Genomic DNA, 22,391 nt, shown 5'->3' on the forward strand with positions numbered 1-22,391 from the left:
AATTTGGAAAGGTAACATATTTATTTGCTCCAAGTTATATTCATTTTCTATAGTAACTACTTAATACATAAAACTGAACTGAATGTTACAACAGTTCTTAAGCCTAACCACAAGTTAAAATTACCTGAGGTCCTTTCAAAATAGACCAAAACCTGAAACTTACCAACTAAATAAGATTATCCAGGGGTAGGTAGATGGCATCAGTATATATTAAAAATTCCCCTTGTGACTTTAAGGTGAGGCCATGTCTTAAGACCACTCACTCAGAAGATGCTATACATTCTATTAAGGAAAAAGTATAGAGAATATAAAAATGGGGTGGGGAAGCCTAGAAACTGAAGACAGTGCTTTACACACAATTTTCCAAGTGCAATATAAATAAAATTATAAAACTACATTGCTCTCACATGCACATGCATGTACATACACACACAGACTCATATACAAAAATCTATATAAAACCATGCAGTCTTATTTTAAGGAGTCAAAATTTCAATAATACACCACAATTTCCATTAAAAGAATTTTAAAGTAATCAGAATTTGAACTCAATTTCTACATGGAAGAAGATGGGTTAAAAATACATTTTAATTTTCCTCCCTCCTAAACCCCATTAAAACCAGAATAAGGTTTTGAATTGTTATGAGTGTGCATGCATATGTGCATATGTATGCATGTGAGTGCGTGTGTGTGTGTGTGTGTGTGTGTGTGTGTGTGTGTGTGTTTTCAGCTCTGGGGCTCCCAGTATTCATCCTACATGGATGAATTCTACGAGAATAGAGAAAACGGGAAGTGCAGACAGGAAAGCCTCAGACTAAAGCTGGTGTCAACAGTGGAGTTGGACCCTGTGCTCCAAACAACAGTGGAGTTGAACTCCTTTCTGCTCCTCCCAGATGTGCCCACTGTATTATTGGAGGCCCTGATATCTCCTCTTTCCTTCCACAATCTCACAGAGTCACTGGCCCTCCCTGCCCTGAAAGCATTCTGTTGATGGGCACTGTGGTACCAATTACTTCTGGAATACTGACAACTACAGCTACTGCCAGTTTATGGAGCAAGAAAAGCAAAAAAAAAAAAAAAAAAAAAAAAAAAAATGACACCATCTGAAGCACACATTTACTGTCAGCATTAATCAAATATTTTAAGTAGCTATGGTCTCTTTTATATGGCTTTCTGCTATTCAACAGTATATTCCCCCTTGCTACTATCAAGAAATGTGACAAGTGAACCTAGGAGTTACAGAAGCCTCAAAGGGGACATTATATAATGTGGTAATTTATTTGGTCAAGTTTTACCAGTAAGTACATGAAAGTTGACATCTTAATCTTTTCTTCAGTATTCAAGTTCAAACAGATTAAACAATTTTCCCAACAACACACTGCTACTGAGGAGAGAGTGAGAACTTAAATCTTGATCTTTTAATTCCAAATGCTAGGCCCAGCTGCACCAAAAAGACATAGGAAACTTTCCTCAATTTAAAGGAGAAATACACCAAGTTCTATAATATGCAAAGTATGAAAATACTTCAAAGAAAAGAGATTTCTGCATGGTCCAGAAAAGCTGTATCCAGGGAATAATGTTATAGCAAAAGGGGGAAGAGGAGCTGGTAACAGTGGCACGTACCTGAAATCTCAGTGACTGAGGAGACTGAGACACAACAGTCATAAATTCAAGGTCAGCCTCAGCAACTTAACAAAACAATAAAAAGGATGTAGCTGAGTTGTAAAGCATCCCTGGGTTCAATCCCCAGTACCACAAAAAGGTAGGGACAGAGGTGGGGTGGGAGTAAGGGACTGCCTAGCCTCATTTCTAATGTTCATACATTTAAGTAAAAATTCATATGGGAAAATAATATTGTCAATGTCATCACTCACAAGCTACGCTACTTTTTAGTATTCTTTGACTGAACCTCTCTGGCAACTAATTCTACACAAAACATCATTTCACCAGGTTATCTATTTATCCTTTAACAATCTGATCATGTAATGCTTCTTCTTTGCAAACTTTAATGTACAAACTAATCACACTGGGATCTTGTTAAAATGCAGAGTCTGATTCAGTATGGTGGAAGGAGAAAGATCGTGCATTTCTAATAAAAACCTGGAGGAAACTGCAGGATTTTCTTAAACAGCAAGAGTCTAATGCAGCACTGTGTTGTCCTACAGAAAAAAATGAAGGTAACATTATTTTTAATGCTAATAAAACTTCTTAAAGCAGGTAAAATTAATTTTCATGATATAACCCAAAATAATAAATAACAAATTTCAAGCCATTACAAGTTCAACAAGTAATCAGTATTTTTAAATTAACAATATTTTACATTCTTTTACCATACTTTCTTTTTTTTTTATTTGTTCTGATTGGTTATACATGACAGTAGAATGCATTTTGACACATTATACACAAATGGAGCATAACTTCTCATTCCTCTGGCTGTGCATGGTGCTGAGTCACACCAATAGAGTAATCATACATGTATATAGGTAATAATGTCTGTCTCATTCTACTTTCCTTCCCATCCCCATTACCCCACGCCTCCCCTCATTCCTCTCTACACAATCCAAAGTTCCTTTATTCTTCCCTACACCCCCTCTCCACTATCTATACTCAGTCTTTTAAATCCAGCATGAGCTTTCTTCTCACAGTACACATCCTAATTTTGAACAGCCATAACCAAAGAGCTCATAAGGTCACCATATGGCTCATGGGGACCTTACTGAACAGAATAGCTCTAGTGTATTCAATGTTAACTATTCTATAACTCTAGCTTGCTTAGAATATTTAAGTCCTATAAAATTTATCATTAGCCAACTTCATAAAACCTTAGTTATTAATCTGCGGTATCAGTGGAATAAAAGAGTGTTTTTTATTTCTTACATTTCATTTTATCCAAACAATCCATGACTGAGCATTGAAGCACAGGAGGAACATAATAAGCAGTCAAATATTTAGACTATGGGAAGGGAAGAGGTAAAAGGCTGGGTAAAGACAGGAATGAGAGTGGGAAAAGGAAAGTGACATTTTAAAGATATAATCCAGGCATAATTTAGGGGGGAAGATATCTTCTTACTTTTATGAATATAGACTTCTTTATTGACCTTTTAAAAATCTAACATAAATACTTGGTTAATAATCAAACATTCATTTAAAAAAAACTAGCTCAAGAAGTAAAAGCTGATTTACAACAAAATAAAATGGTTTTTTATTTATGTTAATTCGACTCCCTAAAGACAGGAGAAACAGTACCAAAAATTTCAGGGTAAGAGTAAAATTATGTTACTGGAATATTTTAATTTTTGTCAACTTTGCTAGAACAGGCAGTTTGAATATTAAGAGATAGATAGGTGTAACACTAATGTGGCCAAACACCCAGCAACAAAATATTTTTAAGCTGCTAAATGAAATAATATGCAGCTCACAGCTACTAAAGAATTGGAACATAAGGTGGCACTCTGGTAAAGGAAATAATTACTGTAACACACAGCTGAGGAACTAAACCTAAAGTTTAACATTACACTGCTTAACAATCCAGATTGTCTTAGAAAACATTCTTCAAAATAAATTACTGCATTTTTTCCAAATACAAAATACGTATCTTTGAGGAAATATTCAGATGCTACTGAAAGAAGTAGTTGTTTCTGAACCTGGATTTAATAAAAAAAAAAAAAAAAAAAAAAAAAGCTTTAACCTTCTCTCTCCCCAATCTCTCATTTCTGAGTTTACAATGAGAACACAAGCAAAAACATAAGATGTAACTGTACTCTATATTTACTGGGTTGTTCTATTTATGTTTTTGTAAAATTTGGTTATAAAATACCTCATAAGGCATTTTTGTTAGAATATGGCAGGAAAACAACTGGTTAATTTAGGCATCTCTGTCTTCTCTAAATTTGTTACATCAAATTAAAATAGAATATATTTCTAAAATTATTTCTCATGAATAGTATCTTGAGAGTAAAATTTATTTTTAAAAAATGAGACTGACGGGGCTAAGGAAAGATGGTGGAATAAGACAAACAACATATCACTATGTACATGTATGATTACATGAATGGTGTGACTCTACATTGTGTAGAACTAGAGAAATGAAAAGTTGTACTCCATTTGTGTACAATGAATCAAAATGCATTCTGTTGTCATGTATAACTAAACAGAACAACAATTTAAAAATATATGAAAAAAAAAAAGACTGAAATATCTTTGGGTAGTGGTACAGTGGTGCATGTCTGTGATTCTAGCTACTCTGGAGGCTGAGGCAAGAGGGTTACAAGTTCAAGGTAACTGTCTCCAAAAAAGAAAAAAAGTAAAAAAAAAACTGAAATGTAGCTCAGAGGTTAAATGTCCTGTGTTCAACTCCCAATACTACATATATAAGTTATGTATACATGTATGTATGTGTGTGGGTGGGTGTGTATCTTTGGGTTAAATGATTTCAGTAGGAACCATACCAAACACTATTAAATCAATTCAATGATTGGCTAACTTGTGAAATGTACAAATCTATCAAAGACACTTAAATTTAACATACAACCAATGTAATGAAATAAAACTATTTTCATACTTACACAGCACATACTTTATAGTACTTGTCTCTCATCATTGTTATTATTGTTTTATATTAAGTGCTGCCCAGTTTTTGACAACTAATAAACATGTACCTAACAATTTTGTTTTCTGATTACAGATAAAATCTCAGTGCAGGAGAACTTTTCTGTTAAATACAATATTAAAAACTATCAACTGTGGACAAAACATAAGACACCTACTTGAAAAGACTGAAGAGTGACTACAGAAGTAGTAATACAGTCACGCGCAAAATGACATTTCGGTCAACAACAGGCAGTGCATATGATGGTGTTGGTCCCACAAGGTTATAATGTGGCTAAAAAATTCCTATCACCTAATGATGTCACAGCCATTAAAAAATTGTAGCACAACACAATTCTCATGTGTTTGTGGTGCTGCTAGTGTTCAAACTTACTGCACTGCCAAACACATGTCAGTACAGCATATACAATTCTGTACACTAGGTGTGTAGTAAACTACACAAGTTATACTATCTGAGTTTCCTTAAATAAATCCTATAATGTTTGCACATGACAAAATCACCTAACAACACATTTCTCAGAATGTATTCCCATCATTAAGTGACACATGACTAGATATCTAAAGGACATAAAGATTTGGCCCACATTCCCACTACAGACAACTTTAAAAGGCCACCCTATTTCAGCATTCTAGGCAGAGGCAACAAAGAAAGGCCCTTCTTAAGACTATGAACTATTCTGTCTACCCATTTACTCCTTCCTGTCCACAGGTGTTGATACCAATATCATCATAACCAGCTTGCTTCACATTAAACTTGGTTCCATAAAGGTTTGCTTCCAACCTGCAAGGACAACCAAAAGCCAGCAAAAATCACCGAAAGAAGTCAAGCAGTATCTCAGCTGCTACCTACTGTAGGGAAAACAGCATTTAATTTGAATCAAGAAAAAATAAACTGCTAGGTAAAACTTCAGGCTTTATACTGTACACCTTAGGAGTTTGGACTATGTTCCAAGACTAAAAGAATTCCCTGGGACTAAGGGTAAAACTAACCCACAATGGCACACTATAAAACCAACATTAAATGTTCAAAGTGAACAGTCAGTAACTTAACTACCTTCTAGAGTCAAAATTAAAATTCCAAGAAAGATAAAAAAAGATAGGGTCTACACAATACATCATCCATGAAGACTAGTATATAATAAAAAATTACTAAGTCACAGTAAATAGAAAATATTGTCAAAAGAAAAAAACCATGCAATGACTTGAAGTTAGAATTAACAACTAGGATAAATATAAGCAAATTCAATACTATAATCAAAATACAGAGATTATCAGACTGGATAAAAAAAAAGCAGGAACCAACAAAATGTTGTTGATAAGCAATATATCTTAAATATAAAGGTACAGACAGGTTAAAAGTAAAAAGGATGGGGGGAAAAAATCACATAAAAGTTGTCTGACTATGATAATATTATCAGTATAAAACAAAGTACAAAGACTTCAAGAAAAAAATTTAACAAAAGGTAAAAAGGATATTTGCAAATAATAAAATGTTAACTCCTCAAGAAAATACAACGATCATAAATGTATACACTCACAAAAACTTCAAGACACTGAAGCAAATACAGAAATTAAGGAGAAATAATATTTACGCAAGAGCCAGAAAATTTAACCCCACTCTCCCACTCTAGAAAATCCCGGACAAAAAGAATTAAGGATACAGAAGAGTAGACTATTAAATCAACTTGTTTTGACTAACATCAATAAACACCACATCCAATTTCAGCAAGTTTTTTTTTTCAAAAGCACTTGGAATGTTCACCCAAGTAAAGCATACATTGTGCTATAAAAACAAGCTCTCAAATTTCAAAACACAGAATTTTTACAAAGTAAAATATGTGACAACAACATAATTAAACTGGAAATCCATAACATTAAGATATCTAGAAAAGACCATAAATATCTAAAGGGTCAAAAAGGAAATTAAAAGAAAATTTTAAGATATTTTATCATAATAACAAAACTACACTATATCAAAATGTGTAGGATGTAGCTAAAATAGTGTGTAGAGGGAAATTTATTGCTTCCAGTGCTTAAATTTAAAGAGAAAATGAATTAAAATCTATCTCTAAATTTCTATACATAAACTAATGGGTAGGAAGGCAAACCAAAATCAAAATAAGTGGGGGAAAAAAATCACGTAGGAGGTAGCTCAGTAGTAGAGGATTTGTCTGGGTTTAATTTCCAGCATGTCAGAAAAAAAAAAAAAAAAAAAAAAAAAAAAAAAGGAAGGGAAGGGTGCAAATTGGTGCAGGCACTCTGGAAAGCAGTACGGAGATTCCTCAGGAAACTTGGAATGGACCCATCATTTGACCCAGCTATCCCACTCCTTGACCTATACCCAAAGGACTTAAAATCAGCATACTACAGTGATGCACCCACATCAGTGTTTATACCAACTCAATTTACAATAGCTAAATTGAGGAACCAACCTAGATGTCCTTCATTAGATGAATGGATAAAGAAACTGTGGTATATATACATAATGGAATATTATTCAGTCATAAAGAAGAATAAAATAATGGCATTTGCTGGTAATGGGATGGAGTTAGAGAATATCATACTAAGTGAAATAAGTCAATCTCTAAAAACCAAAGGCCGAATGAATTCTCTGATAAGTGGATGCCGATACATAATGTGTGAGAGGGGGGCAAGAATGGAGGGAGGAAGGATTGTGTAGAGGAAAATGAGGGATGGGAAGGGGGCAGGGGAAAGGATAATAGAATGAGACAAACATTACCGTATGTACATGTATGATTACACAAAGGGTGTGACTCTACTTCATGTACAACCAGAGAAATGAAAGTTGTACCCCATTTGTGTACAATGAATCAAAATAATAAAAAAAATTTTAAATAAACATAAAAAAGGTAGGGGGCAGAAACAGTAACAATATGCAGAGATAAATCAAGTAGAAAATCAGTGAACTTAAAAATAATAACAATGAAGAGCACCTAGCTGTACTATACACATCAACAAAAATTTTTAAAAGCAAAATTATAATTTTATTTGTGATTATTTAAAATGACATTTTTTCCTAATTGACTTACAGATGTCCACTGAATATGATGAGAGTGCTGGGCCTAAAACTACTCTTCAGGACTACATCCATCAGAGGGTCCAGAAAAGGCACTTCAAAACAAAAGAGGATATCCAAATAATCAATAACACTATAAAATGGCATTCAATTTGTCAATAAATATATGAGAAAATGTTCACCATCTCTAGCAATTAGAGAAATGCAAATTAAAACTAGTCTTTTCCCCCACATGCACGCCAGCACTTATTATTGCTTGTGTTCTTTATAAGAACCACTCTAATTGGAGTGAGATGAAACCTTAGGGTGGTTTTAATTTGCATTTCTCTAATTACTAGAGATGATGAGCACCTTTTCATACATTTGTTGATCAACTGTATATCTTCTTCTGTGCAGTATATGCCCAGTTCCTTAGCCCATTTACTGACTGGATTATTTGATTTTTGGTGTAAAGTTTTTTAAGTTCTTTAAAAATTTTGGACATTAGTGCTCATCTGAAGTGTATGTGGAAAAGATTTTCTCCCACTCTGTAGGCTCTCTTTTCAATTTATTGTTTCCTTTGCTGAGAAAAAGCTTTTTAGTTTGAATCCATCCCATTTATTGATTCCTGCTTTTATTTCTTGTGCTTTGGGAGTCATATTAAGGTATTCTGGTCCTAAACCGACATGATGAAGATTTGGATCTAGTTTTTCTTCTGTTAGGTGCAGGATCTCTGGTCTAATTCCTAGGTCCTTGATCCATTTTGAGTTGAGTTTTGTGCAGGGTGAGACACAGGGATTTAATTTCATTTTACTAATTTCATGTTACTGCATATGGATTTACAGTTTGCCAGCACCAATTGTTGAACAGACTATCTTTTCCCCACTGTATGTTTTTGGCACCTTTGTCTAGTATGAGATAACTATACTTATGTGAGTTTGTCTCTGCATCTTCTATTCTGTACCATTGGTCTACCTGTCCATTTTGGTGCCAATACCATGCCGTTTTTGATACTATTGCTCTGTAGTAGAGTTTCAGTTCTGTTTTTGTGATACCTCCTAATTCACTCTTCCTGCCCAGGAGTGCTTTGGCTATTCTGGGTCTTTTGTTCTTCCAGATGAATTTCATGATTGCCTTCTCTATTTCTATGAGGAATGTCGCTGGGATTTAATTGGAATTGCATTAAATCTGTATAGCACCTTTGGAAGTATGGCCACTTTGATAATATTAATTCTGCCTATTCAAGAACATAAGAGATCTTTCCATCTTGAATATGGGGGAAAAGGCACACTCATACATTGCTGATGAGGCTGCAAATTGGTTGAACCACTCTGGAAGGCAATATGGAGATTCTTTAGAAAACTTGGAATGGACCCACCATTTGATCCAACTATCTCACTCCTCAGTTTATACCCAAAGGACTTAAAATCAGCATACTACAGTGACACAGTCACATCAATGTTTATAGCAGTTCAATTCACAGTAGCTAGATTGTGGAACCAACCAGGATGCCCTTCAATTGATGAATGGATAAAGAAACTGTGGTATATATACACAATGGAATATTACTCAGCCATAAAGAAGAATAAAATTATGGCATTTGCTGGTAAATGGGTGGAGTTGGAGAATATCATGCTAAGTGAAATAGGCCAAGCCCAAAACACCAAAGGTCGAATGTTTTCTCTGATAAATGGATGATGATACATAATGGGGGCGGGGGTTTGCCAGAGAAGAATGGAGGAACTTTGGATGGTGTAAATGAAAATGGGGCGGGAAGGAGTGGGTGAAGGTAAGACAGTAGACTGAGACAGACATTATTACCCTATGTACATGTATGATTACATGAATGGTGTAAATCTACATTGTGTACAACCACAGAAATTAAAAGTTGTACCCCATTTGTGTACAATGAATCAAAATGCAATCTGTAAAAATAAAAATTAAAAAATAATACAGTGCTAATTCATCTCACTCAAGTCATAGTGAATACAGCAATCAAGAATATAAGTAACAATAAATGTTGGTGAGGATATGGGGGAAAATGTACACTCACATATTGTTGGTGGAAGTGCAAATTGGTGCAACCCTTCTGGAAAGCAGTACGGAGTTTCCTCAGAAAACTTGGAATGGAACCACCCGGTTATACCACTCCTCAGTATAAACCCAAAATACTTTAAAATCAGCATGCTATAATGATACAGCCACATCAATGTTTATAGCAGCTCAATTTACAATAGCCAATCTAGATGGCCTTCAAACAGATGAAGGGATTTTTTAAAATATAGTATATATACACAATGGAATATTATTCAGCATAAAGAATGAAATTATGGCACTAGTCAGTAAATGGATGGAACTGGAGACTATCATGCTAAGTGAAATGAGCCAATCCCAAAAAACCAATGGCCGAATGTTCTCTCTGATATGTGAACACTCACACACAATAAGGCGGGGGTGGGGGGGGGGCAGAATAGAAGTTCATTGGATTAGACAAAGGGGAATGAAGGGAAGGGAGTGGGCACGGGAATAGGAAAGACAGTAGAATGAATCGGATATAGCTTTCCTATGCTCACACATAAATATACGACCAGTGTAACTCCACATCATGTACAACCACAAGAATGGGATCCTAAAGTTATATTTCATGTATGTACAATATGTCAAAATACACTCTACTGTTGTGTACATCTAAACAGAACAAATAAAATAAAAAGGCATTCAATTAGTCATCAAAGAAATGAAAATTAAACCACAAAATATAACTGTACACTTCCTATAAAGGTTAAAAAAAAAAAAAAACTCACAGCATGAATGCTAGTAAAGATGTAGGGCAGCAGTTCTCAAAATATATTTGAGGATCCCCAAGACCCTTCAGACATCTGCCAAGTTAAAACTCTTGTCATAAAAACTTCCAATCTTTACTACTGTGTTGCTATTTGTACTCATAGTGCAAAAACAAAAGAGTAAAAATGTTGGTGCAAACATAAATAAAGGCAACATATTAAACTGTACTAATAAGTCACCAACACTTTCAAAACACAGAATCTAGTTTTGTTTACTATATTTAATGAAGCAGTGAAATTATTAGTTTATTCCCATATTGACCTCTGAATACATATAAGTCTGATATTCTGTGTGATGAAATGGAAGTATACATATGCCACTTTATACAAGAATGTACAACAGAGATTATCTCAAAGAAAAGCACCTGAGTGACTGACACACAAGATGAACTAGTTCCTTTTTCACTAAATATCAGTTTTATTTGAATGGACAAATTAGAACTTCTCAAACTATGATATATGGCAGATATTTTCTCAAAAAGGAATGAAGTGAGTTGGTCATTAAAAGAAAACAATTTTAACTATTCATTACAAACAATAAAATTTGAACTTTCAGGTAAAAGTTAAAATTTTGAAAAATTTTTATCAGATGCCATGACCTTGAAAGCTTAATGAGATCACTAATGGTATTAACGATATTAATGAAAGATCCGACAAGGCCAAAATTAAGATGTCAGTCAGTCTTGGCACTCAGTCTGAAGGCTCTGAAAAATATTTGCTTTCAATTGTATCCAAGCTGTTGCCAAAATTCAGTCCCCTGTAGTTGTAGGCTAGAGGTTCCTCATGGGCTGTCAGCCAGGGAACACTAAACTCCCAAAAGGCACTGGCATTCCTTGTCACATATCCCTTTCCTACCTTGGAGCCAGCATGCATGTTCTCGCACTTCCAATCACTCTGACTTCCCCTTCTGCAAACAGGCTCAGAATATTTCCTTTTGAAAGATCCATGTCATTAAATTGTGTCTACCCAGATACTCTTAAGACCAACTGATTTGGAACTTTAATTATACCTTGAAAATCCCTTCACAGCAGTACCAAGATTAATATTTGAATAACAAGGAAACAGAATGGCAGCAGACATCCTCAGCTTACTACCACACTTAATCACAAGTTGTTAATGGTCAACAACTGAAAGCCATAAGAATATAAAGGCAAGATTGTTTGGGGGAAGCATCGAACTTCTCTCACAGGTTCTTCATCAGCTTTGCCAAAATTTTAAGAAACTACACCACAGTCTGAGAGTTTTCCTATCCAATCTTCTTTACTTCCTCTCTCTTTCACAGGGACCAGATTTGCATAGATCTCTTTCCAGTTGGAGTGATCAAAGTGTGTAACTTGACTGAGGTACAGATTACTCAAAAATATTCATCTGTCAAACCTTATCAAACTGTACTCATCTAAGATATGCATTTTACTATATGAAAATTATAATAAAAAATCTACGCTTGGAGTTGGGGTTGTAGCTCAGAGCGCTTGCCTCACATGTGATGAACTGGATTTGTTTCTCGGCACTGCATAAACAAATACACTGACAACTAAAAAATAGTTTTTAAGAATCTATGCCAACTAATATCAATGCTAGTAAGAAAGGAGCCCTTATTTTTTAGGGATATGCATTGAAATAGAGATGAAATGATGTCAGAGATTTGCTTCAAAAACATTCTGCATAGTGGGAGTGGTTTTGAATAAAACAAAATTGGTTATGTAATAAAGACCACTGAGGTTGGGGTTGTGGCTCAGTGGTAGAGTGCTTGCCTAGCACATGTGAGGTACTGGGTTCAATCCTCAGCACCACATATAACTAAATAAATAAAGGTATTGTGCCCACCTACAATTAAAAGAACATTTTTAAAAATAAAAACGACCATTGAAGTTAGTTAAGGAATACATGGGAACTAATAATATTCTAACTTTTATATATATTTGAAGATTTCCGTAATAAAAAGATTTGTGACCTAACCACTTCTGACAGTGAAAACACAATGACAAAAATTCTAATATGCAGTTTTTCCCCACTCACTAATACACATTGTTTTAAATAGTTTGGTACAACCAAATCTTTATAGATCTCATTGTCTAAAATATTTTATGCCGAAATTGCACACACCATTCAACACAGAAACTCACTATTAGAATCCCCAAGAGAAGTCACACACAAGTGCACGCACAAGGAAACACCTTTAAGAGACTGTTCAATGCAATGAAAAAACATTGCAAAAATAGAAATGTATTTAAATGGGATAATGAATAAAGGAAGTACAGAATACTTAAACCATGAACATATCTGCACTAATTAAAATGAACTAGAGCTTCATAGATTAACATGGAAGAATATTTTTAAGGTAATCAGTCACAACTACAGCCAACTGATTTTTAACAAAGGAACTAAAAACACACATTGCAGAAAACAGTATTTTCAGTAAAAAGTACCAGGAAAATCAGATATATACATGCAACAAAATGAAATCAGATCACTCATTCTCTCATCAGTTACAAAAATCAATTCAAAATGGATTAAATACCTACATGTAAGATCTTCAACTATGAAAACTAATGAAAGAAAATAGGGAACTACTGCCAGACACTGGACAGGGTAAGAATTTCTTTTTCTTATCTCTTATGGTCATACAGAAAGGTAGGATTTGTTGTTATATATTCTTACATGCATACAACATAACAATACAATTTGGCCAATAGCATTCCCCAGTATTTTCGCTTTCCATCTCCTCCTCCCTTCCCCCTGGTCCCTTTCTTTTGCTCCACTTTGATTTTCATCAGATTAACCTACTCACACCTTTCTTTTACTTTATCTTCTCGAGCTTCCACCTATAAGCAAAAACATAGAACCCTTGACCTTCCAGGTTTGGTTGACTTTACATAACACATTCTGAAGTTACATCTATTTTCCTACAAATAATGTAATTTCATTTTTCTTTAAAACTGAATAAAACTCCATTGTGTGTGTATACACCATATTTCCTTTATCCATTCATCATGGACACCTAGGCTGGTCTGGGTCCACAGTTAGGTTATAAACATGAATATGCATGTATCACTATACTACGATGATACCAAGGAATGGTATAGCTGGATCATATGGGGGTACTATGCCTAGTCTCCTAAGAAACACTATACTGATTTCCACAATGTTTGTACTACTTTACAATTCCGCCAACAGTATAAAAGTGTTTTTCTCCATTCGCTCCAGCATTTATTTTATTTTTATTCTCTTTTTTTCCCCATAGTTTTACTGAGGTAAAACTGAAGTACAATTAAATACACATATTTGAAGTATGCAATTTGATCAGTTTTGACATGTATATAACCAATAAATCAATATGAAAAGCATTTCCATTACTTTTTTTTAAATTTGGAATCATGCAGACGGTGTTTCCTACATGATTTATTACATTAGAAATCAATCACCTTAAGATACATAGAACCCACCCCCACATGTCAACTATTTCAAAATTAAATAGCACACTTATAAATAGCTCAGAGGTCAAGGAAGAAAGCACAAGAAAAGTAAATAAAAAGTGCTTTGAACTAAGTGATAATAAAAGCTTAAAATATCAGGATCTCAGGGATGAAAGAGTACTCAGGTGTACATTTATAACTTAAAGTATGTGTATCAGAAAGAAGTTAGAATAACAATCAGGTTATTTTCAAATTATGTAGAGGAAGGAAAAAATAAGAGTAGGAGCAGAAATATATAAAATAGAGAAGAAGTAACATAGCTAAAATTTGATAAAAATCAAACAGTTCTAATCTAGAAAAAAAGCAAGAACACAAAAATTAATATAAGCGGAAAGGGAGTTATCAAAATAATCCTACAGATGTTAAAAATATATTAAAGTAATATTACAATTATATGCCAACATATGTGATAGCTTACATAACATGGTCTATATTATGGAAGGATCCACGTCATACTGAGAAGAAAGTGCATTCAGTCATAGATGGATGTAATATTCTATATATGTCTGTTAAGTCTAAATTACCAATTGTATGTTTTACTTTTATAGTTTCTTTTTTTGTTTGTTTGTTTATTTGTTTTTGGTTTTTTTTTTGAGGATCTGTCCCAGAGATGACGGAGTCATATTAAAGTTACCCAGTATTATTATGTTGCGTTCTATTTGATTCTTGAAATTGAGAAGGGTCTGTTTGATGTGCAGAGATGCTCCATTGTTTGGGGCATAAATACTTATGATTGTTATATCTTGTTGATGTATAATTCCCTTAAGCAGTACTAAATGTCCTTCTTTATTCATTCTGATTAACTTTGCCTTTAAGTCCACTTTATCTGATGAGGATAGAAACACCTGCTTGTTTACACAATCCATGTGAGTGATATGTTTTTTCCCATCCTTTCACCTTCAATCTGTGGATGTCTTTGCCTATGAGGTGAGTCTCTTGGAGACAGTATATTGTTGGGTCTTGTTTTTTAATCCAATCTGCCCGTCTGTGACTTTTGATTGATGAGTTTGGGCCATTAATGTTCAAGGTTATTATTGAGATATGATTTGTATTCCTGGTATACTGAGTTTACTTCAAGTTTTTAATTTGAATTAGTTTCTCCTTTGACTATTCCTTTAGTGTAGTTCCTCCCTTTGTTGGTTTTAACTTTAGTCTTTTTTAATTTCATCTTCATGGAATATTTTGTTGAGAATGTTCTGCAGTGCAGGCTTTCTAGCTGCAAATTCTTTTAACTTTTGTTTATCAAGGAAGGTTTTTATTTTATCTTCAAATCTGAAGCTTAATTTTGCTGGATATAGGATTCTTGGTTGGCATCCATTTTCTTTCAGAGCCTGGTATATGTTATTCCAGGATCTCCTAGCTTTGAGGGTCTGGGCCAAGAAACCAGTTGACATCTGAACTGGTTTCCCCCTATAGGTAATCTGATATTTTTCTCTCACAGCCTTTAAAATTTTATCCTTATTCTTTACATTAAGCATTTTCATTATAATGCATCTTGGTGGGTCTGTTGTAATTTTGAACATTTGGGGTCCTATAAGCCTCTTGTATTTGATTTTCCATCTCATTCTTTAGGTTTGGAAATTTTTTTGACATTATTTCATTGAATAGATTGTGCATTCCTTTGGTTTGTATCTCCGCACCTTCATCTATCCCTTTAAATCTGCAGTTTTATCTTTTCATATTATCCCATAATTCCTGGAAGTCCTATTCATGATTTCTTAACATCTTCTCTCCAAAGTCAACTGTATTTTCAAGAATCTGTATTTTGTCTTCATTGTCTGAGGTTCTGTCTTCCATGTGGTCTAGTCTGTTGGTGATGCTTTCTACTGAATTTTTAATTTGGTTTATTTCCTTCATTTCAAGGATTTCTGCTTGGCATTTTTTCATAATCTTTGTCTCTTATTGAAGTGATCTCTCACTTCCTGTATTTTCTCTCTGATTTTATTTCTTATACTATCCTTCACTTCACAGATCAGTTTAACTATGTACATTCTAAACTCCTCTGACATTTCTTCCACTTTGTGTTGATGGATTCTGTTATTAGAGTATCTTGGTTGGTTTGGGGCAATTTGTACCCTTGCTTTTTCACATTGTTTGTGTTTCTACCCATCTAATAGTATGGATCTGAGGCATTAGAGTTTCTACCCTGTGTACTTATAGTGTCCCTGAAGGTTTCTAGTACCTCATCTGCTGAGAAGTTGCCTGTGTACTTGCTTAGTTTCATTCTGCAGAGCAGCCCCGAAAGCGACCTCCTCTATACTGCCACCTTGAAAACCTATTATTTGTATTCTTGATGGCTGCCATTCTGACTTGTGTGAGATAAAATCTCAGTGTAGTTTTGATTTGCATTTCCCTAAATGCTAATGCTGTTGGAACATTTTTTCATGTATTTGTTGGCCATTTGCATTTCTTCATTTGAGAAGTGAAAATTTAATTCATTTTTCCGTTTATTCTTTTCTTTGGGTGTTTTTTGAAATTTTCTATATTCTAGATATTAATCCTGTCATTAATGTAGCTACCAAGATTTTTCTGACACCCTGTAGAGTCTTTCTTCACATTCTTAACTGTTTCTTTTGCTGTGCAGATGCTGTTTAGTTTGATGCCATCCATTTAACTTTTGGCATTACTTCCTGAGCTTCAATAGTCCTCTTGAGGAAGTCATTGCCTGTACTCATATTTTGGAGTATTGATCCTATGTTTTCTTCTAAGGGTGACAGAGTTTCTAGTCTAATTCCTAGGTCTCTGATCCATTTTGAGTTTGTTTTTGTGCAGAATGAGAGTTAAGGGTCTAGTCTCATTCTTCTACATATGGATAACGTTTTCCCAGCACCATTTCTTAAGAAGACTCTCTTTTCTCCAATGTATGTTTTTGGGACCACTGTCAAAGATTAGGTAACTGTATCTGAGAGGGTTTGTCTCTGTGTCTTCTATACCATTTGGTCTATGAATCTGTTTATATTCCAGTTCCATACAGTTTTTATTGCTGTTGCTGTGCAGAATAATTTTGGCTCAGATATTGTGATGCTTCCAGCACTTTTGTTTGTTTGTTGTCTTGGCTTAAAATTGCTTTGGCTATTCTGGGTCTTTTATTCTTCCAAATGAATTCTAGGACTATTTTTTCTAGATCTGTGAAGACTGCCATTATATTTTGATGAGAACTGCATTGAATCTGTATGTTGATTTTGGTAAAAGTTATTTTAACAATATTATTTCTGCCTATACATGAACATGGGAGGTCTTTCCATCTTGTGTTCCTTGATTTCTTTCTTCAGTGTTCTGTAGTTTTCACTATTAAGGTCTTTCACCTCCTTGGTTAGATTTATTCCTAGATTTTTGTCTTGTCTTGTTATTTTTTGTTGTTGTTTTTGGGTTTTTTGTTGTTTCAAATTTTTTGGTTTTGGAATTGTGAATGAAATTGTTTTCCTGGTATCTTCCTCAACGAGTTCATATTGGTATATCGTAAAGCCACTGATTTTTGTATATAGATTTTTTAACCTTCTAGTTTGCTGAATTTATTAGCCCTCGCAGTCTTTGGTGGTGCTTTTGGGATATCATCTACAGTGATAATTTTATGTCTTCCTTTCCTATTTCTAGCCCTTTTATTTCCTTCTCTCACCTAACTTTGACTAAAATATCTAGTACCATATTAAATAGGAGTGGCAAGAGTAGACATCCATGTCTTGTTCTAGTATTAAAATAAATAGGTTCAGTTTTGCCCCAATGCACTGATAATGGCTTTGAGCTTTTCATACATAGCCTTAAGATGCTGAGGTAGATTCCTTCTATCCCTAGTCAGTGTTTTTAACATGAATGGGTACTGAATTTTGTTGAAGATTTTCTCTGCATCTATTGAGATGACTAAGTGATTTTTGTCCGTAATTCTATTTATATGAAGAATTACATTTATTGATTTGCATATGTTTGTATCCCCAAGATAAAACCAATTTGGTCATGATGTACAATCATCTTAATATGAATGTTATTTGCTAATATTTTAAGGATTTTTGTATCTAATTTCATTAGGAATTCTGATCTGCAGTTTTCTTCCCTGATGCATCCTTATCTGCTCTTGGTATGAATGTGATACTGGCTTCCAAGAACAAATTTGGAATTGTTCCATCCCTTTCTATTTCATGAAATAATCTGAGGCACACTGGCATTAGTTCTTCTTTAAACGTCTGGTAGAATTGGGCTGAGAATCCATTTGGTCCTAGGCTTTTCTTTTTTGGAAGACTTTTTATTACTGCTTCTATATCACTGTTAGTTATTGGTGTGCTTAGATTTTCTGTCTTCTTGATCCAATTGTGGTAGGTTGTATTTGTCTAGAAATGTATTCATTTCCTTTAGGTTTTCCAATTTATTGGAGTATAAGTTTTCAAAATAGTCCCTAATGATCCTCTGGATTTCTTTGATGTCTGTTGTGATTTCTCCTTTTTCATCTATAATTTTATTATTTTGGGTCTTCTCTCTTTATCTTTTGGTTATTTTGGCTATGGGCTTAACAATTTTATCATTTTGATGAGTCAATTTTTCATTTCATTGATCATTTATATCTTTTTTCATTCTCAATTTCATTGCTTTCATCTCTATTCTTATTTCCTTCTATTGGTTTTGTAATTGGTTTGTCCTTTTTTTTTCCCCAAGGAACTTAAGATGCATCATTAGGTTGTTTATTTGGATCTTTCTGATTTTTTAATGCATTAATAGCTATAGATTGGGCTGGGGAAATAGCTCAGTCGGTAGAGTGCTTGCCTTGTAAGCACAAGGCCCTGGGTTCGATCCCCAGCACCACAAAAAAAAAAAAAAAAAAAAAAGATATAAATTTTCCTTAGACTGCCATCAAAGTATCCCAAAAGTTAGAGCATGTTGTATCACTATTTGCTTTGGAGTCTAAGAGATTTTAAATTTCTCCCCTGGTTTTGTCTATCATTCAAAAGCGTATAGTTCAAAATCCATGTGTTTCTATAGCTTCTGTAGGGTTCTTTGGAATTGATTTCTAATTTCATTCCATTATGTTCTGATAAGACACAAGGAACTATATCAGTGTTTTTGTATTTGCTAAGATTTGCTTCATGGCCTAAAAGACAGTCTATTTAGGAGAAGGGTCCATGAGTCACTAAGAGAAAGGTATATTCAACTGTTGTTGGATGAAATATTCTATAGATGTCTGTTAAGTCCATTGATTTATAATATTTATCAAGTCCAAAGAGTCTTAACTTATGGCGTTCATGTCTGGATGACATATTGGCAACAGAAGTGTGTTAAAATCACCCACTATTTTTGTAGTGGGGTCTATCTGAGGCTTTAATTCAAATAGTGTGTATTTTATGTAATTAGGCGTACCTACGTTTGTTGCATAAACAAACAATTCTTGTTGAATTGTTCCCATTACCATTATGAAATGGCCTTCTTTGACCCTTCTGATTAATTTTGATTTGAATTCCACTTTGACAGAGGAGAGGAGCTACTGCTTCTGGTTTTGGGGTTGCATTCACATGGTATATCAAATTCCATCCTTTCATTTTCAGTCTAAGTCTGTCTTTGCCTGTAAGGTGCAAACCACAAATAGTGGGGTCTTGATTTTTAATGCATTCTGCCAATTTGTCTTTCTAGAGAGTTGAGACCATTTATATTCAATGTTGTTGTAGAGATGTTTATTAATTCCTGCCATTTTTATTAATTTATAATGTTTAATTTGACATTAAATGAGATTTGTTCATTTGTGAGAGCTGCAGGATTTTGTTTTTTTTTTTTATTTCTAATGTGCAAACTACTTAAGCAAGCTCTGTAGTGCCATTTAGCAGTAAGAAATTCTTTTACTTTCTGCTTACCTTACAAAGTTTTTACTACTTCTTCAATTTTAAAAGATAGTTTTACTGAACATAGCAGTCTCAGTTGACAGTTGTTTTCTTCCAGGTCTTTGAACACATCATTCCAAGAAGAGGAAAAAACAGGAAAAACAAAGGGAAAGAAAAAGAACAATCAAATTTGGCTGTTAGCAGGAGAAGAAAGGAAAGAAAAAAATAAATAAATAAATAAACCAAAAATCAAAACACAAAGCAAGGAAAAACAACCACAGTTTTTAAATGCTAAAAATGAGGAAAAAAGAAACAAATATTAATCAGCACAGCAAGAACACCAGAAAGGGGTGGGGGAGCCTGTGGAGTTCTTAATGAAAAATGGAAGGAATTGTCTCCACAGAGGTGGTGAAAACAGTAGACCAGAATGTTATTAAACCCTTCCTTCCCTTCATGTTGCTCACCAAGTTAGTAGTTGGAATGACCTAAGACTGAAGTTAGTTGAAATAACTTAGCTTCCATTTGCACCAGTATAAGGTAGGATGGAATGTGTACTACTGATCAGTTTTGTCTGCACAGACCAGATCAATACACTCCCACTGGGGTTTAGGTCTAATAAGGTCTTAGAGGATTTGTTTGGTGATAATACTCTGGGGAGATAAGATCAACACACCCTTAGGCCCACGTAGGTGCCAATATCTGCTGAACCATCTGGATCTGAGGAGACTCCCAAGAGGCTAATTGGGCAAGGGAACCAATCCTCCACATTCTGCTACCCATGAACACAATCTTCAAAGGTTTAGACCCCGAGTGTATTCACACCCACCCATTCACATTCCCACCCTGTTCAGCTGACTGACTCAAAGGGAAAGCAAGCGGGACTCCCTTCATTTTTCTGACTTAAATCCCAATTGGTACAATCTCTCTGTGACTTTTTCACTCAAGTTCTGCTAGGTACACCTTCGCCACAGAGTATGCACTTGCCAGGGCAGAATGGCAATCCCTGCTGTGATCTTCTGGGCTCCCACAGAAGCAGCTGGAAAATAGACACCTCAAAATAGCTTTCACCTCAGCTATCCATTTTCTAGTTGAGAAAGCAGAGCACATTCAAACACAAGTTTGTGGTATAACCTCTGGCTCAGCTCTTCTATCTATACGTTTCTGTGTGCCAAATCTGTCCATTCTGTTTCTGTTATCCCTATCCTCTATGGAAGACCAGTGCCACTCCCACTTGTCACAACCAGCACTCATTCTTGTTCTTTGGTCAATGTGTCCAAATTTCTGAGTTTCTGAGATTCTCTGTCCAACATTGAATTTTAGTAACTTTAGTGAAATCCCTCTTTCAACCACCTTGTTGAAAAGCAGTACTCCCACTGCTTGAATCCCAAGCCACGGAGCAACTGGAAATTCAGTCTTCCTCTAATCTGCCCTCTTGGATCTATGCAAGGCAAGAATTTTTTGGACAAAAGCTGCATAGCAAAGGGAAAAAAATCAGCAGAGACAACTTAGAAAATGGGGTAAATATTTAGAAATTATATATCTTTCAGAGTCTTAATGTCCAGAACAGATAAGGAACTCAAAACTTCAAGACAGAAAAAAGACATAACTGATCCCAAACATGGCAGCTGGGCAGTATGTTCTCCAGGCAGCCTCCAGGGCCGCCGCCACCCACGCCGGGACTCCTGGGCCAGGCTTCCCTTCTCTGCGCAGCACCTGGCGCACCAAGAACTTATAGCAGCACCTTGGGGGACGAGTTGGAGTCCTCATTCGAGGCTTGCTTTGCTTCTCTCGTGAGTCAGGATTATGTCAATGGCACTGATCAGGAAGAAATATGAACTGGTGTTGATCAGTGTATCCAGAAGTTTTTACACACTGCAAGACAGACAGAATGCGTCTTTCTACAGAAAAGATTTCAGTTGTCTGTCCAGAAACCGGAGCAAGTTATCAAAGAGGACGTCTCAGAACTAAGGAATGAACTGCAGCAGAAAGATGTGCTGGTGCAGAAGCATTTGACAAAGCTGAGGCATTGGCAGCAGGTGCTGGAGGACATCAATGTGCAGCACAAAAAGCCAACCGAAGTCCCTTAGGGCTCCTTGGCCTGCCTGGAGCAGACTTCTGCCAATATCGCTGCACCTCTGAAGCAGACCTGAGAGGGGTCTGGCCTACAAGGTAGCCTCTTGAAGACAGTTTCACCAAACCTCTCTGTGTGACGTGACATTTTAGAAGAATTATTTGCCAGGGAATGAGTTGGTGTTAATTTTGTTTCCACCTAAAAATTTCTCTGATTTTTGTGAACTGTTAATTACTTGATTAGGTTATAACATGCTTATGGCTTGGTGAACCAAGTGAGGTTTGGTTTTGTTTGTAGCAAAGTTTAGACTTAGTTTGATGACACAGATTCTTCCTTGTTTTCTTGCTTGTTTTAAAAAAATTTTATATGACTTTTATATAGTTTTTTTACAGTTGTTAGTTTGCTATTATCTGAGGGGGAAAATTACAATGCTCCAGAATCAGGGAAGAAGGAGTTTGGTTTTAGTCGTTAACTTTAACAATTACTACCCATTCATGATAGTAGAGAAAAACATGTAAATTTGCTGTCTCAAGACTTTGAACTAGGGGCTGGGGAGATAGCTCAGTTGGTAGAGTGCTT

General features: G+C 35.0%; 1 protein-coding gene and 1 pseudogene across 1 annotated transcript in view; one reads left to right on the top strand and one right to left on the bottom strand.

Moving 5' to 3' along the window:
• Positions 1-22,391, bottom strand: part of Arhgap32 (Rho GTPase activating protein 32) — a 274,334-nt gene that overhangs the window by 196,865 nt on the left and 55,078 nt on the right. The gene's annotated exons all lie outside the window — the stretch shown is intronic.
• LOC124959706 (mediator of RNA polymerase II transcription subunit 28-like) lies at positions 758-21,891 on the top strand (annotated as a pseudogene).

This window comes from Sciurus carolinensis, chromosome 11, assembly GCF_902686445.1.
Source record: "Sciurus carolinensis chromosome 11, mSciCar1.2, whole genome shotgun sequence".
In the NCBI taxonomy this organism is placed as follows: Eukaryota; Metazoa; Chordata; class Mammalia; order Rodentia; family Sciuridae; genus Sciurus; species Sciurus carolinensis.